This window comes from Arachis ipaensis, chromosome B5, assembly GCF_059453495.1.
Source record: "Arachis ipaensis isolate K30076 ecotype BB chromosome B5, ASM5945349v1, whole genome shotgun sequence".
Taxonomy (NCBI): domain Eukaryota; kingdom Viridiplantae; phylum Streptophyta; class Magnoliopsida; order Fabales; family Fabaceae; genus Arachis; species Arachis ipaensis.
In genome coordinates this window covers 50307012-50332536 of record NC_142440.1, presented here as the reverse complement: position 1 = coordinate 50332536, position 25525 = coordinate 50307012, and the positions used below count along the sequence as shown (strand labels likewise).

General features: G+C 38.5%; 1 non-coding gene across 1 annotated transcript; it reads right to left on the bottom strand.

The window, feature by feature from the left end:
- Positions 1-17909: 17909 nt before the first annotated feature.
- LOC148564139 (small nucleolar RNA R71) lies at positions 17910-18017 on the bottom strand. The gene has a single exon (XR_015884080.1). It is a non-coding gene; the product is annotated as a small nucleolar RNA R71 (small nucleolar RNA).
- Between the last annotated feature and the right edge of the window lie 7508 nt (positions 18018-25525).

Below are 25525 nucleotides of genomic sequence, written 5' to 3'. Positions count from 1 at the left end.
CCTGGTAAAGAGATAATCCGGAAAGCGAATAAAATCCTAAATCTAAATCCTAATCCTAAAGAGAGAGGAGAGAATCTCCCTCTCAAAACTAAATCTAATTCATGAATACTAACTAATTGGAGACTCTCCCCGAATGGATGCATTCTCCCACTTCATAAGCTCTGGTCTATGCCTTCTGGACTTGGATTTGGGCCAAAAAGGGCTTCAAAATTCGCTATGAGTGTTTTCTGTAATTTCTGGTGCGTGGCCTCTGTCACGCGTCCGCGTGGGTCACGCGGTCGCGTCATTGGGAGTTTTTCCTTGTCACGCGGTCGTGTCAGTCATGCGTCCGCGTCAGATGCGTTTCGCTCAAGGCGCGCGGTCGCGTCAGTCATTTGGCCGCGTCATTGTCTCTTCGCGCTGGCATGCGGCCGCGTCGCCCATGCGATCGCGTGGATGCCAGTTTCTTCAAAAACTCCGTTTTATGCTTTCCTTCCAATTTTGTATGTTTCCATTCCATCCTTTAAGTCATTCCTACCTTAGAAGATCTGAAACTACTCAACACACGAATCACGGCATCGAATGGAAATAAAGGGTAATCAAAATAATTATTTTTAAGCATAGGAAACATGTTTTTCACATACATCACATAATAAGGAAGGGAAAGTAAAACCATGCAATTAATATGAATAAGTGGGTGAAGGATTGAATAAATCACTCAGATTAAGCATAAAATATATCATAAAATATGGGTTTATCAACCTCCCCACACTTAAACAATAGCACGTCCTCATGCTAAGTCCAAGATAAAGAGTAAGTTAAAGTTAAAGTGGTGGAATCTCATGCAATGCAATCTACTCTAAATGCAACTACCTACATGCATCATGCAATTCTTAATTGTTATTCACTTGTATATAAAGCTTACATGTAGTTGAATTAATTCACATTCTCAAGGAGTCATATATATATATATATATATATATATATAACCAAACCTTAGATAATGATAAAGCACTTTTACAGTTGAGACGGGAGAGAAAAAACATTTTATAAACTTGCAAGACAATTAATAATTCAAGTAGAGATATATGTTAATGAGCTATTGAACCCTCACTGGATTTTGTGTTTACTCTCTAGTCACTCAGTGTTTATTGGGTTAATCACTCTATTCTTCTTTTTATCCTTCCTTTCTATAACTTTGTTTTTCATCTAACCAATCAACATCTATAGAATATAGGCATACAAAAGTCATGAGGTCTTTAATTAAGGTTGTAATGGGCCAAGGTAAAGGTAAGGGTATATGTATAAGGCTAAGTGAGCTAATTAAGCGAATCCTTGATTAGTCTAAGATCTCACCTAACATACATACTTTGTAAAGCAGAGCTTCTGTACCTATTTTCCCACTTTTTCCCACTTTTGATGTTACATGCTCATACTTTAACTTTTGTCCCATGTGCATTTATTTTGCATTTGGGAAATTCTTTTGTATCCCCTTTATTCAAATATTGAAAAATAATATTTTTTATTGCACATGGTAATTCAATTATTTGATTTTACATGAGCATGCTTCCCAAAATTTTTATTTGAATAATTTTATTCTTTTCAACTTTTCTACCTTTTGTTTTTATCATCCATGTTCCCAATAGGTTTCTCACACTTAAACAATTACACACTTTCTATCTTAAGCTAACCAAGGATTCAACTTGGAATTTTTATTTTGTTTTTCTGCTTAAGGCTAGCATTGTGGTTTATAGAGTAAGAGGGGGTTTAAAGGTTCAAGGGGGCTGACAAGGGTGATGTAAAAGGCAGGCTAATTTGGGATAAGTGAGCTAAAATCAAACAATGGCCTCAATCACTCTCTTGGTATGTATTTCTATTCTATAATTGGACATATAGATTAAAACAAAGTAAAGAACATCAGAATAAATTAGAAGGGCGGAACACACAGGAATAAAAATTATGGTTTGAATGTAACCGTACAATTAAGCTCAAAACTCACAGGCTGTGTATTCTCTAACTCAAAAATCATATTTCAGTTATGTATGTCATGCAAGTAAAATTAAAAGTTCCCATTATTCTCAATGTAAAATTTATTTTAAATGGCTTTAAAGTTTGTGTTTCTCCTTGATGAAATGTTGTTAACTAGCTAACATGGAATGTTATATATACAAGGTGTGGGTTGTTTCTATTATGTTCAAGTTCCTAGTTTACTTCCTTTTTATATTTTCAATATAAACTAAGCTATCTTATGCTAAAAAGGGTAAACTATACTAATTAATCCACAATTTCTATAACTAATAAGTTAGAATTGCAACTAAACTAAATGGCTAAAATATGAACTAAAGTGAGAAATGCAGAAAATAGAGTATAAATACATGAAAATAGCAATGTATAAGTATTGGGAAAATAAAAATAAAAATAAAGAGAAAAATAAAAAAAAATAGCAAAATAAAATGAAAGAGTCTGTAGTGATTCACCAAAAAATACGCCAGAGATGGCGATCTCCCCACACTTAAAATGAAGCATCGTCCCTGATACTCACTCAAGCAGGGTGTGAAGGGGTGTCATCACTGGAAGGGTGGGTAGCTAGAGTCTCTGTGGTGGTGGTCTGAGGATCTGCCTGTTGCAGAGGAGGTGCTGACTGGATAGGGATCTCGGGGTCTACAGCCTGAATCTGAGGTGAAGCCTCCTGATGTGATGCGGCCTGCTCTGTGCCTGCTTGCGCAGCCTTGCTCTGTGGATGGGTCTCTGCCTCGTGATCATCCGCCTCCTCCTCAGATGCCTCGGATGGTGTGTCAGGCTCAGAGGGGATGTCGCCAGATCGTATCATCAGCTTTAGGTGCTCATAGCGTCGCTTGTTGCGACGCTCCATCTGGTCGGGCCACCGAAATAGGCGGTGCACTAGGTGATAAACTGGCTCTGAGGCAGGTGGAGGTGCAGTGGTGGTAGCAGGGGTGGCTGGGGTAGCTGTGGAGGAAGAGGGGCCGGCAGATGGTGTGGCTATCTCAGCAGTAGCAGTGAAGAATGGAGGTTTGTAGCCCAAAGCCAGAAAGTTCCTGCTATTAGGGATAATCTTCTTGCATTCTGCAACAGGTGGCTTCTCATCAGCATCCTCCCAAGGCACGTTAGCTCGACGGCCTAGCTGTGTAATCAGATAAGAAAAGGGTAGAGTGCCTCGGACGTGGACCCTGGCCATATAGTACCGGATAAAGTGTGGCAGGTACAGGTCCTTACCCTCCATCACACACCATAGGAGGGTGATCATAGCGGCAGGTATCTCTGTCTCATGGGTACTCGGCATGACAAAACTGCTCAGGATCTGGGGCCATAGCCGAGCCTCATCATTTAAGTAAATCCACTTGATTCCCTTTGGCATGGTGGTGTTCTGACCCATGATCCATGGAACGGTCGGGTCAAGGGCTATCCTGGCCTTGACTGCATCCCAATCAAATTTCATGAAGCGCATATCCTCCTCAGCTCTTTAATAGCCATCCAGCTGATTAGATTTAGGCAGAAGCTTCAGAACATCCTCTATGGCCTCTTCAGTGACCAAAATCTGCTTCCCCCTAAGGTTCACTGCATCTAGGGAAGTTTTGAAGTAATTGTAGTAGAATTCCCTTACCCAAGATGCATTGACCTCAGTCAGGTTTCTCACCAGGAAGAACCAGCCTCTTTATTTGATTTTCTCAGAGGTGTATTACTGGAGTTCTTCTGGGATTTTCAAAGTCCTCTCCAGGTACAGGTTTCTGGAGGTTGCAAACACCGGATATTTCAGCTCACAGTATTGGTTTGCAAATCTATAGGGATCAGTGGCAGGGAGTAGCTGGTCAGCCTTCACCTGCGGGGTAAAGTGTTTCTCCCTCCAGGAGTCATCGTGCATGATATCCAGGATAGACATGGAGGATTCTCCTCTTTTACATTTTCCAGTAGTTGCCTTTGCTTTTCTTTTTCTTTGGCTGGCAGATGATGGTATTTTTGTGGAAAAACGAATTTTCCAAAACACCTAAAACTCACCGGCAAGTATACCGGGTCGTATCAAGTAGTAAAACTCACTTAGAGTGAGGTCGATCCCACGAGGATTGATGGATCAAGCAACTTTAGTGGGTGATTAGTTTAGTCAAGCTAACATTTAAGTGAAATTTGGGTGAAACTTGAAGCAACAGAATATAAATGACAAGGAATTATAAAGTGCAGAAAGTAGATATGCAGAAACTTAAAGAACAAGAAAAGTAAATTGCAAGAATCTTAAATGACAAGAAATGTAAATTGCATGAAAAGTAAAGGGGGTTGGGTGCAGAATATTTAAAGAGAGCAACAGATCAAATTCAGAACAATTACAATAAAGGTAAATGTGCAGGAAAGTAAATTGAGAGTTGCAGCAAATCTAAATAGAAAGGGAAAATTTCAGTGAAGGATCAAAACAGAAAATTAAAATGACTTGAAGAATTTAAAAGCAGGAAAGCAGTGCTTAATTTGCAGCAATTTAAAAGAAGGTTGAAGATCTCAAGGAATCAAAGAGACTAGAAAACAAGTCTAGATCTCACTCCCTTCCTAGATCCAACAAGAGAATAATTGCAGAAAAGTAAAAGAACAGATTGCAGAAGAAGAAGATTTAAAACAGAAAATGAAATTTTGAATTATGCAGTAAAAGAACAAGAGAGAATTCAAGGTGAGATTGAAACAGAATTTCTTCAATTCTCCACCCAAAATTCAAAACAGAAAATGAAAACTAAAGAGAGAGTTCTCAAATGGAGCCAGCCCCTCTACCCTCCAATGGAGCTCTCCTCGGGTCTCCCACAAAGATGAAAATGATGCCTTTATATAGGCTTTATAAAATGAAAATGAAAAATAAAATGAAAAAAAAATTACAATTAAATGAAATTCCTAATTTATCTAATCCTTGTGCCATTGAGTGATGATGTGGGCTTTTCTTGCTTTGGAGTTGAGGAGAAATGGGTTTGGTTGGCCTTGATTCAATTTGGAGAAGAATTGAATTAAAGAGAATTTTAATTGAATTTTGGCCAATGTGAAAATTGCTTGGGGAAGGTATCAGGGGAAAGCTCAGCTCACAAAGTGAGCTGAGCATTGGTGCCTTGGTGCCAAATTTGTTGCGCGTCTTGTGCTCCTGGACCGTGTCAAGCATGCTTGTGACCATGGGTAGCGCTCTGCTCACTTTTGTGAGCTGAGCCCAATATGAGGCCAAGAAACAAGGAAAGGAAAGACCAAGCTCAGCTCACAAAGTGAGCATTATCGAGAGCACAGCACTCTTTAAGTGAGCGCTACTTTGCCTTGGAGTGAGGTTCCAACTTCGAGCCTTGGTGGAAGCATTTGCTGATTTTTTTGCTTGTTTTTGGCCCTTAAAGATGCATTTCATTCGTGCCTCTATTTCATGCCAAATATAGGTTGCCATACATCGTTGGAAAGCTCTGAATGTCAGCTTTCCAACGCAACTGGAAGCACATCAATTGGACATCTGTAGCTCAAGTTATAGCCCTTGGAAGGAGGCACGGTCATGCTGTGAGCGCCCAGATTTTAACTTAGCCAAAATTTTGCTTTCCAAGCTCATTTTGCACTCTTGTAGCGCTCAGCTCTCCAAGTGAGCTGAGCTTTGTGCTGATTGCCTATTTTCCTTTTATTTGGTCATGGGCCACGCTTTTAAAAGCGTGGCCTAAGGCTCCAATGTGTACTCCAACTTCAAAGTGTTCCCCAAAGTTCTTTTTTTTCCTTTTTAGCTTATTTTGTGCTTCTTTGCTTCTCTTTCTTCTTATTTCCTACATGATTTATAAAATTAAAAGATCAAAGAAATATACCAATTAAGTACAAAAGCATCCAATATTTAAGCACAAATCATTAATTTCTTGTATGAAAAAGCATAGAAAAACATGACATGGTGACATGTCATCACAACACCAAACTTAAACCTTGCTTGTCCCCAAGCAAGAAAAGAATCATGCATTAAAGATTGACAATCCAAGGTAAGAAGAATAGCAACTCAATGTTCATGGTTAGCTAGTTTTCTAAGCATGCTTCAATCACAAAAGAGATGTAAATGATTGATGCTTCTATCTAGCTCAATTTATGAAATCTTTCTCTTATATTTCTTCCTTGAAACAAGCTTTTGATTTTCTTATTTAGCTTCTCCTTTTTGGGTGCTTTTCCCCATGAGTTGATAACAAAGCTATGACTTCTAAATGCTTTGTTTTCAAGTATTACCACTTGATACATAAGCACCACAAGCATTTGATTAGAGGACTTCATTAAGCTCATTTTTCTTTTCTTTTTCTTGACTCTCTAATCATTGATGCTCAGAACCTTGAGCTTTGAGGGAGTGCTTTTGCACTTGAGCCTAGCCTTGACTTCTAAGTGTTTTGTTTTCAAGCATTTGGCTTGATACATAAACACCACAAGTACTTAACAAATAAATTGCCATTGGTACTCAGAGCCTTCAGCTTTCTCATTCTTTCCCTTTTTCTTTTCTTGCTTTAATTGTATTTGCTTCTTCAAGGTTTTCATGATTTTCAAAAGATTTCACAAAATGTACTAGATGAAAACTTCAATTAAATAAAATCCAATGCAATTGAACAACAATTAATCATACTAGCTTTCCAATACTTGTATGCACATGCTAAACTCTTCTTTAATGCCTTGTTTGTTTATGATCATGATACTTTAATGCTTTAAGCTTTACAAGACTCAAGTTGGTAGTCATAATGGTATGGCAACATGTTACAAATCAATATTCAAGCTATGCTTATTCATACCACACATGCACACAGAGAATATAAAGACAATCATGCAATTTAAGTGCTTAAAACAAATGAGGAGAAAAGGAACTCTACAACCTTGTAGTTCATCTTCATTATTGTTGTCCTTTTTCCTCCATTCTTCCTCTTTCTCTTGCCAAACTCAGAATGCTTGCTCATCCTCAAGCAACAATTAGAACAATGGCTATGGGGCTAAGATGAATCATGAATGTCTTATCCAATGAAATGTTAGTAGCACATGTGTTTTAAGCAAGCAAAATTAAAGATAACAATCAAGGCACAAGAGACAGAGACATTGTGATTGCAAACTTAAGAAGGTGACCACAATACATTGCATAAAAGATAAGTGGCACACCAAACTTAGTGTGACACTTTCACTTGGAATTAATGCAAGTATCTTGTAAGAATTTAAACCAAATTTTGTTGCATAGCAACACCAAACTTAGAATGCAATCATATGTCAATTTATTTGAATTAAAACTAAGCAAGTGAAACTGTTATTTGTTAAGTATAATCACCAAGCAAAGAATCTTTCATGAATAAAGCTCTCTTGGTAATGTCTTAACAAACACAGTAAATAAGCAAACTAAAATGAAAGCATTTTAAAACAGAAAAATGACTAAAGAAAGTAGAATGAAAAAGTGTCAAATTAAAAGAGAAAAATAAAACTGCAGAGGCATTATGATTATGAAGACAAGTGGTGTTGCTTGAATGAATTGCATAGAAAATAAGTGGCACACCAAACTTAGAATCTTGGTGTGTCACTTTCATTTTTGATTTGATGCAATCATCCAAAAAGATTGAAAACAATTTGTTGCAAGGCAACACCAAACTTAGAATGTAACCATATGCCAATTTATTGAAATTTAAACCAAGCAAGGAAAAGAAATGTACCTACTGTCTACCTGTTCTTTACTTTCTTCCTCTTCTTCCAATTTGTTAAGAGAAATGACTTCAAAGGAGGAGAAGTTTCAGCTACTGTCCCTTGCCTTGGCTTTTCCTCAGCAAGCTTCCTTTTGCAAATGGCTTGATTGATCTTGCTTGCTGGATTAGGGACAGGATTGGTGCTCTTGTTAGTTGCCTTCACTTCTTTGAATCCAAGTCTTGGTTGCTGTGTGATTATTGGAGTATTGTATTCATCCAGAGCCTTTTGAATCGGTGGTTCCATGAACTCTTCCTCACTTGAGTGTAAATTTTCTGGAATGACTTCCTCACTTTCTTGCTCCTCCACTTCCTCTTTTACACTCAACATTTGTTTTAATAGCTCTATCATGGAGGAGGTTTGTTGATCTTCCCAACATTTCTTCATCTCCTCTTCATATTTTTCAATCACAGATTCAAGTGTTGAGGTGTTTTGGTCCAGGGAGGTTTGTGAGAGTTGTGAGTCTTCATGTTCTCTTGTCACCTCAAGTGCAGTTTCATTTTCAGCTATTTCCACCACCTCTTTCTTTTTCACTAAGAATTCACTTGACTCAGTAGCCTCTTCCTCTTGTTTTTCCTTCTTCTTCATTGCACTCAACAATTTGCCTAACTGCACTCCCATGTTTTTGATGGAGTTCTCTTGTTCTTTCTGGTATTTCTCTTTCTCCTCCGCAAGTCTTTTGAGCATGGACTCAAGATTTGAGAGTCTTTGGTTCATGGAAGTTTGTGTGGGTGGTGAGTTTTGGCAAGGATTTTGTGTGGAGACAAAGTCCAGTGATGAAGAATTTTCAGATGAAAAACTAGAAGGTGAGGTTGGAAAATTTTGTATAAGTGAATTGATAGTACGTTCGAGTGAAGATGGCTCTTGATAAGTGGAATATGGGCTCTCAACTGTTTTTTGGTTTTGCTCCCCCCAGCCATCATTAGAATAGCAACTTGCATCATTTTGTGGTGGAGGAAGATATCCCATATGATTTTTTTGCTCATCTTGTGTCTCTGAAGCAAATCTCTATGAATTGGAGTGCTCAGAATTAGTATTTTCTTGGTGATATTCCCAGCCACCATTAGAGATTGGTGATGGTGGGTCATATTCCATGAAATTAATTTGATCATAAGATGAGTTGAACTCCATTTGAATTTTGGAAAACACAACACCAAGGAAAATTGAAATTCATATCTCAGAGATGAATTTCTTAGTGAGGCAATAACTCAAACACCTTGGTTTCAGCTTAGAACAGAGAACAAAAGTAAAGAGAATGCTTGATCTAGACTTCTCACCCACTTAATCATTGTTGATCTAAATCAATCCCCGGCAACGGCGCCAAAAACTTGATGGTATTTTTGTGGAAAAACGAATTTTCCAAAACACCTAAAACTCACCGGCAAGTATACCGGGTCGTATCAAGTAGTAAAACTCACTTAGAGTGAGGTCGATCCCACGAGGATTGATGGATCAAGCAACTTTAGTGGGTGATTAGTTTAGTCAAGCTAACATTTAAGTGAAATTTGGGTGAAACTTGAAGCAACAGAATATAAATGACAAGGAATTATAAAGTGCAGAAAGTAGATATGCAGAAACTTAAAGAATAAGAAAAGTAAATTGCAAGAATCTTAAATGACAAGAAATGTAAATTGCATGAAAAGTAAAGGGGGTTGGGTGCAGAATATTTAAAGAGAGCAACAGATCAAATTCAGAACAATTACAGTAAAGGTAAATGTGCAGGAAAGTAAATTGAGAGTTGCAGCAAATCTAAACAGAAAGGGAAAATTTCAGTGAAGGATCAAAACAGAAAATTAAAATGACTTGAAGAATTTAAAAGCAGGAAAGCAGTGCTTAATTTGCAGCAATTTAAAAGAAGGTTGAAGATCTCAAGGAATCAAAGAGACTAGAAAACAAGTCTAGATCTCACTCCCTTCCTAGATCCAACAAGAGAATAATTGCAGAAAAGTAAAAGAACAGATTGCAGAAGAAGAAGATTTAAAACAGAAAATGAAATTTTGAATTATGCAGTAAAAGAACAAGAGAGAATTCAAGGTGAGATTGAAACATAATTTCTTCAATTCTCCACCCAAAATTCAAAACAAAAAATGAAAACTAAAGAGAGAGTTCTCAAATGGAGCCAGCCCCTCTACCCTCCAATGGAGCTCTCCTCGGGTCTCCCACAAAGATGAAAATGATGCCTTTATATAGGCTTTATAAAATGAAAATGAAAAATGAAATGAAAAATAAATTACAATTAAATGAAATTCCTAATTTATCTAATCCTTGTGCCATTGAGTGATGATGTGGGCTTTTCTTGCTTTGGAGTTGAGGAGAAATGGGTTTGGTTGGCCTTGATTCAATTTGGAGAAGAATTGAATTAAAGAGAATTTTAATTGAATTTTGGCCCATGTGAAAATTGCTTGGGGAAGGTATCAGGGGAAAGCTCAGCTCACAAGTGAGCTGAGCATTGGTGCCTTGGTGCCAAATTTGTTGCGCGTCTTGTGCTCCTGGACCGTGTCAAGCATGCTTGTGCCCATGGGTAGCGCTCTGCTCACTTTTGTGAGCTGAGCCCAATATGAGGCCAAGAAACAAGGAAAGGAAAGACCAAGCTCAGCTCACAAAGTGAGCATTATTGAGAGCACAGCACTCTTTAAGTGAGCGCTACTTTGCCTTGGAGTGAGGTTCCAGCTTCGAGCTTTGGTGGAAGCATTTGCTGATTTTTTTGCTTGTTTTTGGCCCTTAAAGATGCATTTCATTCGTGCCTCTATTTCATGCCAAATATAAGTTGCCATACATCGTTGGAAAGCTCTGAATGTCAGCTTTCCAACGCAACTGGAAGCACATCAATCGGACATCTGTAGCTCAAGTTATAGCCCTTGGAAGGAGGCATGGTCATGCTGTGAGCGCCCAGATTTTAACTTAGCCAAAATTTTGCTTTCCAAGCTCATTTTGCACTCTTGTAGCGCTCAGCTCTCCAAGTGAGCTGAGCTTTGTGCTGATTGCCTATTTTCCTTTTATTTGGTCATGGGCCACGCTTTTAAAAGCGTGGCCTAAGGCTCCAAAGTGTACTCCAACTTCAAAGTGTTCCCCAAAGTTCTTTTTTTTCCTTTTTAGCTTATTTTGTGCTTCTTTGCTTCTCTTTCTTCTTATTTCCTACATGATTTATAAAATTAAAAGATCAAAGAAATATACCAATTAAGTACAAAAGCATCCAATATTTAAGCACAAATCATTAATTTCTTGTATGAAAAAGCATAGAAAAACATGACATGGTGACATGTCATCAACAGACATCCTAAAAAATAGAAAACCAGGATATAATAAAAACAGGAAAACAAATAGGCAAATAATCAAAAGAAACACAAAGTGGCAAAGGAGCAATAGAAGAGGAAATTGAGTTAAGTAAATTTGCATTTAAGGATTGTATAGGAGTGAAAAGTCCGAAAAGAAGAATTCACAATCCAAAATGTAATGGAAGTCATGTTAATTAGAAAAATTAACATTATGCCTTGGTTAGAAGGTTAAAAGAAAGTGAAAAACCAGAAGAGATGTTTTGAAAGGTTAGGTTGGTTAGAATTGAAAAAGAGTTTAGGAAGTTAAAATTAGGGAGTTAGTAAAAATTGGTTCAAAGAAAGTGGCATAATGATCATATTCCAAGTAACAGGCATTCACAATGAGAAGATATAGGTAACTCATATCCAAACAAGGAAATTAGGTTGATGATGATTCAGATAGATATAGAAATAGCAAAAATTGGAATCTAATCATCAAAAATGCAGATTAAGAACCAGGAAATCAAAAAGGATAAGAAAGCTTGCCCTGGCATTCATGAATTGGTTTGATAAAAGCAGAGTGAAGCAGAATTTAAAAGTGCTAAAACCAAAACATGAATGAAAGTAGAACAGTTTTACAGAAAATTGGGCAGCATTCCGGCTAAAATTGGATTGTCCCAGAAAATAAACAGCAGTCATAAGAGTTCATATGAGTGAAAAATATAGCTGCAGTTACATATAAGGAATATGAACATGGAAAAGCAATGTAAAGAGCAGCATGAAACAAGAAATTACAGCATATGAACAATACTAACAGTAACAGCAGAATTACGAAAAGTAGAAAACAAGAAACACGAACAGCGCAATTAATCAGGCCTAAATCCACTAACCACATCCTAGGCTACCTAACAACCTAAAATCCACTACAACATGCATATCTAACTAGCCTAAATATGAACATAAACAGAAAAATATGAATTAACTACGAATGGATAGAAGGGTGGTGTTCGTCGGAACCTGGTAGGCGAATTAAGGAGAGTGGGGCAGAGAGGTGGCTGGGGGATGGTGGCGGTGGCATCTGGCGCGGCGGAGGAGGGTGGCGGAGGCGGTGGCTGCTGTTCGGGGCCAGGGGCTTCGGGAAGGGTAATGGGGGTAGAGGGGAGAGAAAGGGGAGGAAGGGAAGGGGGGCGTGGGTGGCGAATGGGGGGGGCGTCTGGGACGGGGCGGTGGCGGTGGGTGGTGGTCGCGGAAGGGGGTAGTGGCGGTGGAGGGAGGAGGAAGAAGGAAGAAGAAGAAAGAAGGGGAAGGAGGAAGGGGTGGCGTGGCGGCGGGGTCTGGGTGGTCGGCGGGATGGCGGCGGTTGGTGATGGTGGTTGGGTGGTGGTTGGGTGGTTGGAGAAGAAGAGAGGAAGGAGAAGGGGTTGGGGGGTGCGAATGGTAGGGTTCGCGTGACTGGGGGGTTATAAATTTGAATCCACGCGATCGCGTGGGGCACGCGGTCGCGTGGTTGGGCTGAAATGGTGGTTGACGCGATCGTGTGAGTGGCGCGATCGCATGGAATAGCTAAAAGAGTGAATGACGCGATCGCCTGGGGCATGCGATCGCATCGCCAGAAATTGTGCTAAACACACGATTCCAACGTCGTTTCAGCGCAACTCTCTGTCTCCTTTTGGGATGTTGTGTAATCCATGCGACGCGATTGCGTCGCTCACGCTGTCGCGTGGGATTGATGTTGTGCAAGGGACGCGATCGCGTCAGGGACGCGATCGCGTGGGCGTTTTGTGCAAAACGCACAATGGCCGCACGATTCCAGCGTAACTTTCTGGACGTTGGATGTTTACGCCGATCTCTAGATCACGCGGCCGCGGGGGGAATGTTTTCGCAACTTGACGCGATCGCATGAATGATGCGGTCGCGTTGCGCACCGTTTTTTTTTAACTGGTATGCAATGCGAATGAAGAATATTCAGGTTCAATTGAAAAGGAAATAAAAATAAATAACACGAAATAAAAATGAAAATGAAACGACCATACCATGGTGGGTTGTCTCCCACCTAGCACTTTTAGTTAAAGTCCTTAAGTTGGACATTGGATGAGCTTCCTGCTTTGGCGGTTTATGCTTAAACTCGTCCATAAATCTCCACCAATGCTTGGAATGCCAATAGCCTCCGGGGTCCCAAACTAGGCATGTAAAGCTTCTGAGCAGCTTCAAATAGATTCTCAGGCTCCCGGGGTGACGAATGTCAGAATAGATTATAGGATCCCAAACTTGGCTTTTAAATCCACCTTCGTCTTGATCTATATTTTTCCATCCGGGTGGTTTAGAAATTAGATTCTCACTAGAATAACCAAACGTTTTCCGAGATCAATTTGATAGATCATGATGCCAATCCGCACACTTCGAGTTGAAGCGTGGAACCTTATTGAACTTTGTGCACCAGCTCTGAGCACGAGCCATTTCCCTCTTACTCTTAAAGCCGCAGAGAGCTTTAAGCTGGCCATCTGTTTCAAGCAAACCATATTCAAGTGGAAAAATAAAGCTAAAGGTTAAGGATTGTACCCACTTGAAGCTTGTATTGGGTGGTAATGGCCTTAGGATAGGTGGTTCCAGTGGTTCTATGAGTTCTACTCCCTTGTGCTCTTCTGTGAAATTCTTCACTTCTTTGCAAGATTCTTAAAATGTATCCATGTCCTGATCAAAGCCTTATATGTCTTCCTCGTCACGTAAGTCATAAACTGGAGGTTGAGAGAAATCTACCTCCGTATCATCTTCGTACTCGCTTGGGGAGGATTCTTCGATCTCAGAGAATTCACTCGCGGATGCAAGTTCATTACTAGAAGAACTTGACTTGAGATTATCATCATCAAGGAAAATTGCTTCTTGGATTATTCTGTCTAGTTTTTCATGAAATACCTACCTTAGGGATTGTGCACTGATGAGCGGATAATTTATACGCTTTTTAGCATTGTTTTTAGTATATTTTTAGTAGGATCTAGTTACTTTTAGGGATGTTTTTATTAGTTTTTATGTTAAATTCACATTTCTGGACTTTACTATGAGTTTGTGTATTTTTCTGTGATTTCAGGTATTTTCTGGCTGAAGAAGGACTGCTGATGCTGTTGGATTCTGACCTCCCTGCACTCAAAGTGGATTTTCTAGAGCTACAGACCTCAAAATGGCGCGTTTCCAATTGCGTTGGAAAGTAGACATCCAGGGCTTTTCAGAAATATATAATAGTCCATACTTTGGCTGAGTTTATAGGACGTAAAAGGGCGTTGAACACCAGTTCTACGCTGCTGTCTGGAGTTAAACGCCAGAAACACGTCACAAATCAGAGTTGAACGCCAGAAACACGTTACAACCTGGCGTTCAACTCCAGAAAGAGCCTCTGCATGTGTAACATTTAAGCTCAGCCCAAGCACACACCAAGTGGGCCCCGAAAGTGGATTTATGCATCAATTACTTACTTTTGTAAACCCTAGTAGCTAGTTTATTATAAATAGGACTTTTTACTATTGTATTAGACATCTCATGATTTTTAGTTCATCCTAGGATCATATTGATCACGTTTTGGGGGCTGGCCATTCGGCCATGCCTGAACCTTTCACTTATGTATTTTTAACGGTAGAGTTTCTACACTCCATAGATTAAGGTGTGGAGCTCTGCTGTTCCTCATGAATTAATGCAAAGTACTACTATTTTTCTATTCAATTCAACTTATTCCACTTCTAAGATATTCATTCGCACTTCAACATGAATGTGATGAACGTGACAATCATCATCATTCCCCCACGAACGCGTGCCTGACAACCACTTCCGTTCCACCTTAGATTGAATGATTATCTCTTGGATCTCTTAATCAGAATCTTCGTGGTGTAAGCTAGATTGATGGCGGCATTCATGAAAGTCTAAACCTTGTCTGTGGTATTTCGAGTAGGATTCTGGGATTGAATGACTGTGACGAACTTCAAACTCGCGAGTGCTGGGCGTAGTGACAGATGCAAAAGGAGGGTGAATCCTATTCCAGTATGATCGAGAACCTCAGATGATTAGCCATGCTGTGACAGAGCATTTGGACCATTTTCACAAGAGGATAGGATGCAGCGATTGACCACGGTGATGCCTCCAGATGATTAGCCATGCAGTGACAGCGCATCAGACCATTTTCACAGAGAGGATGAAAAGTAGCCATTGACAATGGTGATGTCCTTACATAAAGCCAACCATGGAAAGGAGTAAGACTAATTGGATGAAGACAGCAGGAAAGCAGAAGTTCAGAGGAACGAACGCATCTCCATTCACGTATCTGAAATTCTCACCAATGATATACATAAGTATTTCTATCTTTATTTTCTGTTTATTTATTATTAATTTTCGAAAACTCCATAATCATTTATTATCCGCCTGACTAAGATTTACAAGATGACCATAGCTTGCTTCATACCAACAATCTCCGTGGGATCGACCCTTACTCACGTAAGGTTTTATTACTTGGACGACCCAGTGCACTTGCTGGTTAGTTGTATCGAAGTTGTGAATGAAAAACGATTTATTAAGACGTGCGTACAAGTTTTTGGCGCCGTTGCCTGAGATCACAATTTCGTGCACCAAGTTTTTGGCGCCGTTGCCGGGGATTGTTCAAGTTTGGACAACTGACGGTTCATCGTGTTGCTCAGATTGGGTAATTTTCTTCTTATTTTATTTTCAAAAAGTTTTCAAAAAAAAAATTTTTTTTCAAAAATTTCTCATCTGTTTTCGAAAATTATTCTAAAGTTTTTTAAGAATGAATTCTAGTGTTTCATGAAGCATGTTGAAGCCTAGCTGGCTGTAAAGCCAGGTCTAATTCTTTTGGATAGGGGCTTCCAACCATCAGCATAGAGGCAAGTTAATTGGAATATCAGCTGTTATATGCCTGATTTGTATCTTCTAAAGCTTGGCTGACTAGTAAGCCATGTCTAACTCTCAGATTGGAGCTTTAGACTAACAGTGCAAGATTCCTGAAATTCATATTAAAAATTTTGGAATCCTTATTTTTCTTTTTCTTTTTCAAATAATTTTCGCAAAATCCAAAAAAAATTAGAAAATCATAAAAATAAAAAAAAAAAATTTGTTTTTCTTGTTTGAGTCTTGAGTCAGATTTTAAGTTTGGTGTCAATTGCATGCTCATCTTGCATTTTTTTCGAAATTTCATGCATTCATAGTGTTCTTCATGATCTTCAAGTGGTTCTTGGTAAGTCTTCTTGTTTGATCTTGATGTTTTCTTGTTTTGTGTCTTTTCTTGTTTTACATGTGCATTTTTGCATTCATAGTGTCTGAACATGAAAGATTTCTAAGTTTGGTGTCTGGCATGTTATCTTTACATATAAAATTTTCAAAAATAAGTTCTTAATGTTCATCATGATCTTCAAAGTATTCTTGATGTTCATCTTGACATTCATAGTGTTCTTGCATGCATTCCTTGTTTTGATCCAGAAAGAAAAGAGAAAAACATGAAAATGACATTTTAATTTTTCTCTCTCATCATTAAAAAATTCAAAAATAAAAAAAATATCTTCTCCTTTTTCTTCTCATAAATTCGAAAATTTGAGTTGACTTTTTCAAAATTTTTTTAAAATTTAGTTGTTTCTTATGAGTCAAATCAAATTTTCAATTTAAAAATCTTATCTTTTTCAAAATCTTTTTCAAAAATCAAATCTTTTTCATTTTTCTTATTTATTTTTGAAAATTATAAAAACATTTTTCAAAAATCTTTTTCTTATCTTTATCTCCTAATTTTCGAAAATAACATCATCAATTAATATTTTGATTCAAAAAATATCAAGTTTGTTACTTACTTGTTAAGAAAGATTCAAACTTTAAGTTCTAGAATCATATCTTGTGATTTCTTGTGAATCAAGTCATTAATTGTGATTTTAAAAATCAAATCTTTTTCAAAACTAATTTCAATCATATCTTTTCAAAAATGTCTTTTTATCTTATCTTTTTCAAAAATTTGATCTTAAAATATCTTTTCTAACTTCTTATCTTCTTATCTTTTCAAAATTGATTTTCAAATTTGTTTCAACTTACTAACTAACTTTTTGTTTGTTTCTTATCTTTTTCAAAACTACCTAACTAAATCTCTCTCTCTAATTTTCGAAAATATCTCCCTCTTTTTCAAAAATTCTTTTTAATTAATTAATTGTTTCAAAATTCAATTTTAATTTAATTCTTCTTTTAATTTTCAAAAATCACTAACCATTTTTCAAAAATAATTTTCGAAAATCCTTCTCTCTCATCTCCTTCTGTTTATTTATTCATCTACTAACATCTCTCCCTCACACCAAAAATCCGAACCCTCTCTCTCTCTGAGTTTAGATTTTCTCTTCTTCTTTTCTTCTACTCACATAAGGGAACCTCTATACCTGGGTAAAAAAGATCCCTATTATTATTATTTTTCTGTTCCCTCTTTTTCATGTGAGTAGGAGAAAGGACAAGAATATTCTTGTTGAAGCAGATCCAGAACCTGAAAGGACTTTGAAGAGGAAACTAAGAGAAGCTAAATTACAACAATCCAGCAAGCTCCTGTCAGGAACTTTCGAACAAGAAGAAGAGATGGCAGCCGAAAATAATAATAATGCAAGGAGGATGCTTGGTGACTTTACTGCACCTAATTCCAATTTACATGGAAGAAGCATCTCCATCCCTACCATTGGAACAAACAACTTTGAGCTGAATCCTCAATTAGTTTCTCTGATGCAGCAGAACTACAAGTTTCATGGACTTCCATCTGAAAATCCTTTTCAGTTCTTAACTGAATTTTTGCAGATCTGTGATACTGTTAAGACTAATGGAGTAGATCCTGAAGTCTACAGGCTCATGCTTTTCCCTTTTGCTGTAAGAGACAGAGCTAGAGTGTGGTTGGACTCTCAACCCAAAGATAGCCTGAACTCTTGGGATAAGCTGGTCACGGCTTTCTTAGCCAAGTTCTTTCCTCCTCAAAAGCCGAGCAAGCTTAGAGTGGATGTTCAAACCTTCAGACAGAAGGAAGGTGAATCCCTCTATGAAGCTTGGGAGAGATACAAGCAACTGACCAAAAAGTGTCCTTCTGACATGCTTTCAGAATAGACCATCCTGGATATATTCTATGATGGTCTGTCTGAATTAGCTAAAATGTCATTGGATACTTCTGCAGGTAGATCCATTCACCTAAAGAAAATGCCTACAGAAGCTCAAGAACTTATTGACATGGTTGCTAATAACCAGTTCATGTACACTTCTGAGAGGAATCCTGTGAGCAATGGGACGCCTCAGAAGAAGGGAGTTCTTGAAATTGATACTCTGAATGCCATATTGGCTCAGAATAAAATATTGACTCAGCAAGTCAATATGATTTCTCAGAGTCTGAAAGGAATGCAAGCTGCATCCAACAGTACTCAAGAGGCATCTTCTGAAGAAGAAGCTTATGATCCTGAAAACCCTGCAATAGCAGAGGTAAATTACTTAGGTGAACCTTATGGAAACACCTATAACTCATCATGGAGAAATCACCCAAATCTCTCATGGAAGGATCAACAAAAGCCTCAACAAGGCTTTAATAATGGTGGAAGAAATAGGTTTAACAATAGTAAACCTTTTCCATCATCCACTCAGCAACAAACAGAGAACTCTGAACAAAATACCTCTAATTTAGCAAACTTAGTCTCTGATCTATCTAAGGCCACTGTGAGTTTCATGAATGAAACAAGGTCTTCCATTAGAGATTTGGAAGCACAAGTGGGCCAGCTGAGTAAGAAGATCACTAAAACTCCTCATAGTATCTCCCAAGCAATACAGAAGAAAATCCAAAAGGAGAGTGCAAGGCCATTGAAATGACCATCATGGCCGAAACCACAAAAGAGGAAGAGGACATGAATCCCAAGGAGGAAGACCTCCTGGGACGTCCAATGATCAATAAGGAGTTTCCCTTTAAGGAACCAAAAGAATCTAAGGCTCATCTAGAGACCATAGAGATTCCATTAAACCTTCTTATGCCATTCATGAGCTCTGACGAGTATTCCTCTTCTGAAGAGAATGAGGATGTTACTAAGGAGCAAGTTACCAAGTACCTTGGTGCAATCATGAAGCTGAATGCCAAATTATTTGGTATTGAGACTTGGGAAGATGAACCTCCCTTGTTCACCAATGAACTAAGTGATCTGGATCAACTGACATTGCCTCAGAAGAAACAGGATCCTGGAAGGTTCCTAATACCTTGTACCATAGGCACCATGATCTTTAAAAAGGCTCTGTGTGACCTTGGTTCAGGGATAAACCTCATGCCCCTCTCTGTAATAGAGAAACTGGGAATTTTTGGGGTACAAGCTGCTAAAATCTCATTAGAGATGGTAGACAATTCAAGAAAATAGGCTTATGGACAAGTAGAGGACGTATTAGTAAAGGTTGAAGGCCTTTACATCCCTGCTGATTTCATAGTCCTAGATACTGGGAAGGATGAGGATGAATCCATCATCCTTGGAAGACCCTTCCTAGCCACAGCAAGAGCTGTGATTGATGTTGACAGAGGTGAACTAGTCCTTCAATTGAATGAGGACTCCCTTGAGTTTAAAACTCAAGGACATCCTTCTATAAACATGGAAAAGAGGCACAGTAAGCTTCTCTTAAAACAGAGTCAACCAGAGCTCCCACAGTCAAACTCTAAGTTTGGTGTTGGGAGGCCACAACCAAACTCTAAGTTTGGTGTTGAACTCCCATATCCAAACTCTAAGTTTGGTGTTGAGGAGTCTCAACAATGCTCTGAACATCTGTGAGGCTCCATGAGAGCCCACTGTCAAGCTATTGACATTAAAGAAGCGCTTGTTGGGAGGCAACCTAATTTTTATTTATCTAATTCTATTTTATTTTTATTGTTCTTTCATGTTTTATTAGGTTCATGATCATGTGGAGTCACAAAATAAATATAAAAATTGAAAACGGAATCAAAAACAGTAGAAGAAAAATCACACCCTGGAGGAGGATCTGACTGGCGTTTAAACGCCAGTAAGGAGCATCTGGCTGGCGTTCAACGCCAGAACAGAGCATGTTTCTGGCGTTGAACGCCAGAAACAAGCAGCATCCTAGTGTTCAGACGCCAGAAATGCACAGTGAGGAAAGTTGGCACTGAACGCCAGAAACAAGCATAGAACTGGCGTTCAACGCCAGAAATATGCTGCATCTGGGCGCTGAACGCCCAGAACAAGCATCAATTCGGTGTTTGAACGCCAGAATTGCATGCAAAGGCATTTTACATGCCTAATTGGTGCAGGGATGTAAATCCTTGACACCTCAGGATCTGTGGACCTCACAGGATCCCCACCTACCTCACCCTCTCTCTCTCCATTCATGGTCATCCCTTCTGTTTTCCATTTATCACTCACATCTATACACCCACCTACCTTCAAAATTCAACATCTCTTTCCCACCCAATCCCACCCATATGGCCGAATACACACATCCCTCCATCTCCTCCATATCTTCTTCTTCTTCTTCTTCTATTCTTTCTTCTTTTGCTCGAGGGCGAGCAACATTCTAAGTTTGGTGTGGTAAAAGCATAGCTTTTTTGTTTTTCAATAACCATTAATGGCACCTAAGGCCAGAGAAACCTCAAGAAAGAGGAAAGAGAAGACAATTGCTTTTACCTCTGAGCCATGAGAGATGGAAAGATTCATCTCACAAGCCCATCACTAAGAAAAGGATAGAGCAAACAAGAGAGCACATTCATGGATCTCAACAAGCACATGAAGAAGCTCACCATCAAGAAATCCCAGAGATGCCTCAAATGCATTTTCCTCCACAAAACTATTGGGAGCAAATCAACACCTTCCTAGGAGAATTAAGTTCCAACATGGGACAATTAAGGGTGGAACATCAAGAGCACTCCATCATCCTTCATGAAATTAGAGAAGATCAAAAAGCAATGAGGGAGGAGCAACAAAGACAAGGAAGAGACATAGAAGAGCTCAAGGACATCATTGATTCCTCAAGAAGGAAACGCCACCATCACTAAGGTGGATTCATTCCTTGTTCTTAAATTCTCTGTTTTTCGTTTTCTTTATGTTAAGTGCTTATCCATGTTTGTGTCTTATTACATGATCATTAGTGTTTAGTTACTTTGTCTTAAAGTTATGAATGTCCTATGAATCCATCACCTCTCTTAAATGAAAAATGTTTTAATTCAAAAGAACAAGAAGTACATGAGTTTCGAATTTATCCTTGAACTTAGTTTAATTATATTGATGTGGTGACAATGCTTCTTGTTTTCTGAATGAATGCTTGAACAGTGCATATGTCTTTTGAAGTTGTTGTTTAAGAATGTTAAATATGTTGGCTCTTGAAAGAATGATGACAAAGAGACATGTTATTTGATAATCTGAAAAATCATAAAAATGATTCTTGAAGCAAGAAAAAGCAGCAAAGAATAAAGCTTGCAGAAAAAAAAATAGCGAAAAAAAATATAGAAAAAGAAAAACCAAGCAGAAAAAGCCAAAAGCTCTTAAAACCAAAAGGCAAGAGCAAAAAGCCAATAACCCTTAAAAGCAAAAGGCAAGGGTAAATAAAAAGGATCCCAAGGCTTTGAGCATCAGTGGATAGGAGGGCCTAAAGGAATAAAATCCTGGCCTAAGCGGCTAAATCAAGCTGTCCCTAACCATGTGCTTGTGGCGTGAAGGTGTCAAGTGAAAACTTGAGACTAAGCGGTTAAAGTCAAGGTCCAAAGCAAAAGAAGAGTGTGCTTAAGAACCCTGGACACCTCTAATTGGGGACTTTAGCAAAGCTGAGTCACAATCTGAAAAGGTTCACCCAGTTATGTGTCTGTGGCATTTATGTATCCGGTGGTAATACTAGAAAATAAAGTGCTTAAGGCCACGGCCAAGACTCATAAAGTAGCTGTGTTCAAGAATCATCATACTGAACTAGGAGAATCAATAACACTATCTGAACTCTGAGTTCTTATAGATGCCAATCATTCTGAACCTCAATGGATAAAGTGAGATGCCAAAACTATTCAAGAGGCAAAAAGCTACAAGTCCCGCTCATCTGATTGGAGCTATGTTTCATTGAGATTTTGGAATTTATAGTATATTCTCTTCTTTTTATCCTATTTGATTTTCAGTTGCTTGGGGACAAGCAACAATTTAAGTTTGGTGTTGTGATGAGCGGATAATTTATACGCTTTTTGGCATTGTTTTTAGTATGTTTTTAGTAGGATCTAGTTACTTTTAGGGATGTTTTTATTAGTTTTTATGTTAAATTCACATTTCTGGACTTTAGTATGAGTTTGTGTGTTTTTCTGTGATTTCAGGTATTTTTTGGCTGAAATTGAGGGACTTGAGCAAAAATCAGATTCAGAGGTTGAAGAAGGACTGCTGATGCTGTTGGATTCTGACCTCCCTGCACTCAAAGTAAATTTTCTGGAGCTACAGAACTCAAAATGGCGCGCTTTCAATTGCGTTGGAAAGTAGACATCCAGGGATTTCCAGCAATATATAATAGTTCATACTTTGGCTGAGTTTAGATGACGTAAAAGGGCGTTGAACGCTAGTTCTACGCTGCTGTCTGGAGTTAAACGCGAGAAACACGTCACAAACCAGAGTTGAACGCCAGAAACACGTTACAACCTGGCGTTCAACTTCAGAAAGAGCCTCTGCACGTGTAACATTCAAGCTCAGCCCAAGCACACACCAAGTGGGCCCCAGAAGTGGATTTATGCATCAATTACTTACTTCTGTAAACCCTAGTAGCTAGTTTATTATAAATAGGACTTTTTACTATTGTATTAGACATCTCATGATTTTTAGTTCATCCTAGGATCATATTGATCACGTTTTGGGGGCTGGCCATTTGGCCATGCTTGAACCTTTCACTTATGTATTTTTAACGGTAGAGTTTCTACACTCCATAGATTAAGGTGTGGAGCTCTGCTGTTCCTCATGAATTAATGCAAAGTACTACTGTTTTTCTATTCAATTCAACTTATTCCGCTTTTAAGATATTCATTCGCACTTCAACATGAATGTGATGAACGTGACAATCATCATCATTCCCCTACGAACGCGTGCCTGACAACCACTTCCGTTCCACTTTAGATTGAATGATTATCTCTTGGATCTCTTAATCAGAATCTTCGTGGTGTAAGCTAGATTGATGGCGGCATTCATGAGAATCCGGAAAGTCCAAACCTTGTATGTGGTATTCTGAGTAGGATTCTGGGATTGAATGACTGTGACGAACTTTAAACTCGCGAGTGCTGGACGTAGTGACAGACACAAAAGGAGGGTGAATCCTATTCCAGTATGATTGAGAACCTCAGATGATTACCCGTGCTGTGACAAAGCATTTGGACCATTTTCACAAGAGGATAGGATGCAGCCATTGACCACGGTGATGCCTCCAGATGATTAGCCATGCAGTGACAGCGCATCGGACCATTTTCACAGAGAGGATGAAAAGTAGCCATTGACAATGGTGATGTCCTTACATAAAGCCAGCCATGGAAAGGAGTAAAACTGATTGGATGAAGACAGCAGGAAAGCAGAAGTTCAGAGGAACGAACACATCTCCATACACGTATCTGAAATTCTCACCAATGATATACATAAGTATTTCTATCTTTATTTTCTATTTATTTATTATTAATTTTCGAAAACTCCATAATCATTTATTATCCGCCTGATTGAGATTTACAATATGACCATAGCTTGCTTCATACCAACAATCTCCGTGGGATCGACCCTCACTCATGTAAGGTTTTATTACTTGGATGACCCAGTGCACTTGCTAGTTAGTTGTATCGAAGTTGTGAATGAAAAATGATTTATTAAGACGTGCGTACAAGTTTTTGGCGCCGTTGCCTGAGATAACAATTTCGTGCACCATGCACTATCCTCCTTAGCATCAGTTGTAACATCCTTGACAGAATTCTCCACAACTCTGGGTTCCCAGGAAGTTTAGCGTCTCCTAAGTCTTCAACCAACTCTTCTTCTTGTATAATGACAGCTTCCTCTACTTGTTCTAGTACGAAGTCATGCTCTGTCTTGTCCAGTGGAGTTTCTAATATCTCCTTCATGCTACGCTCTTCATTAGATTGTCCACATGGGGCTCTGGGAGGCCCTTGAATGTTCGAACGTCGAGAAGATAATTGACTTATTTCATGCTCCAGTCAATGAAGGGTTGTTTGAAGTTGATCTACTGTTCCCTTGAGGTGAACTTCTGATTCTCGGGGTGATGGATTTGGATGTGGTACATTGGGAAGTGGTGGTGTTTGGGAGTGATTGGATTGGAATCGGTGTAAATGAGGATCATATGGTGGCGAATGGTGAAAGGGAGCTTGTGAGTGTGGTGGTTCAAGGTTGTGTTGAGAGGATGGCCTATAAGCATAGGGTGGGGCTTGTTGGTAACTACAAGGTTGTCCACCATGTCTATTGCCTTGGTATGCCTTGGTAACTACAAGGTTGTCCACCATGTCTGCTGCCTAAAGGGTTGATCAGATCCTCTTGGCTCGATCCATCTTTGATTGCTCTGACCTTGATGCATGTTCTTGTTATAACTTTCATTCCTTTCAACAATATTAGAACTAAACTCAAAGCGAGAGGGGTGAGAATTCATAGTAGCTAGTGAAGATAAAAGAAGAAAATAAAAACAAATAAACACGTAAAAGAAAAATATTTACAATAACCAATAATAAGGAACACAATTGCAAATCCCCGGCAACGGCGCCATTTTGATGAGAGAACTTTTTCATGGTCTAGAAATTCGCAGGTAAATCCTCGTTGCAAGTATAGTTTCCAAACCAACAAATGTCCTTTCATACAAACGTTTTTGTTGTCACAAGTAACAAACCCCTTTAAAATTGATAACCGAGTATTTAATCCTCGGGTTGTCTTCTCAAGAGTATGTTCTTATTATTGGTTATGAAGATTGTAAATTGGGGTTTTGAAGATGAAGAACAAGTGATTTAAATTGCAATTAAAGTAAGTAAAAGACTGTAAATTAAATAAATAACTGTAAAACACACTTTTGGCCAAGGTATGAGAAATTAGAAATCCTATCCTAGTTATCCTTATCAATGATGATGAAAATTGAATCTTAATTCCACTTAGTTAACCTTTGCTAGAGCAAAGGAAAGTCAAGTGACTAATTAGTTAGATCCTCAAATCCTAGTTAATCCCTAAGGAAAGATTAGGATTATTGAAGTTCAATTCAATTAGTAAAGATAACGATAATCAATCATGTTGAGTTTGATAACTCCTGAGTTACTGATTTCTTAACCAATACCAAAAGGGGAAAAGTAGATCTACTGGAATAAAAATGTCTTCAGATTGGGGAAAAAAGTAACATAAATAAAAGAAAGCAATAATAAACTGAAATACCTCAAATAACATTAATTTAAAGAGTAATCTGTAACATAGAAGAATTCATAATTAAATTGAGAACAAAATAAAAAGGTGTATTGAACCTGGTAAAGAGATAATCCGGAAAGCGAATAAAATCCTAAATCTAAATCCTAATCCTAAAGAGAGAGGAGAGAATCTCCCTCTCAAAACTAAATCTAATTCATGAATACTAACTAATTGGAGACTCTCCCCGAATGG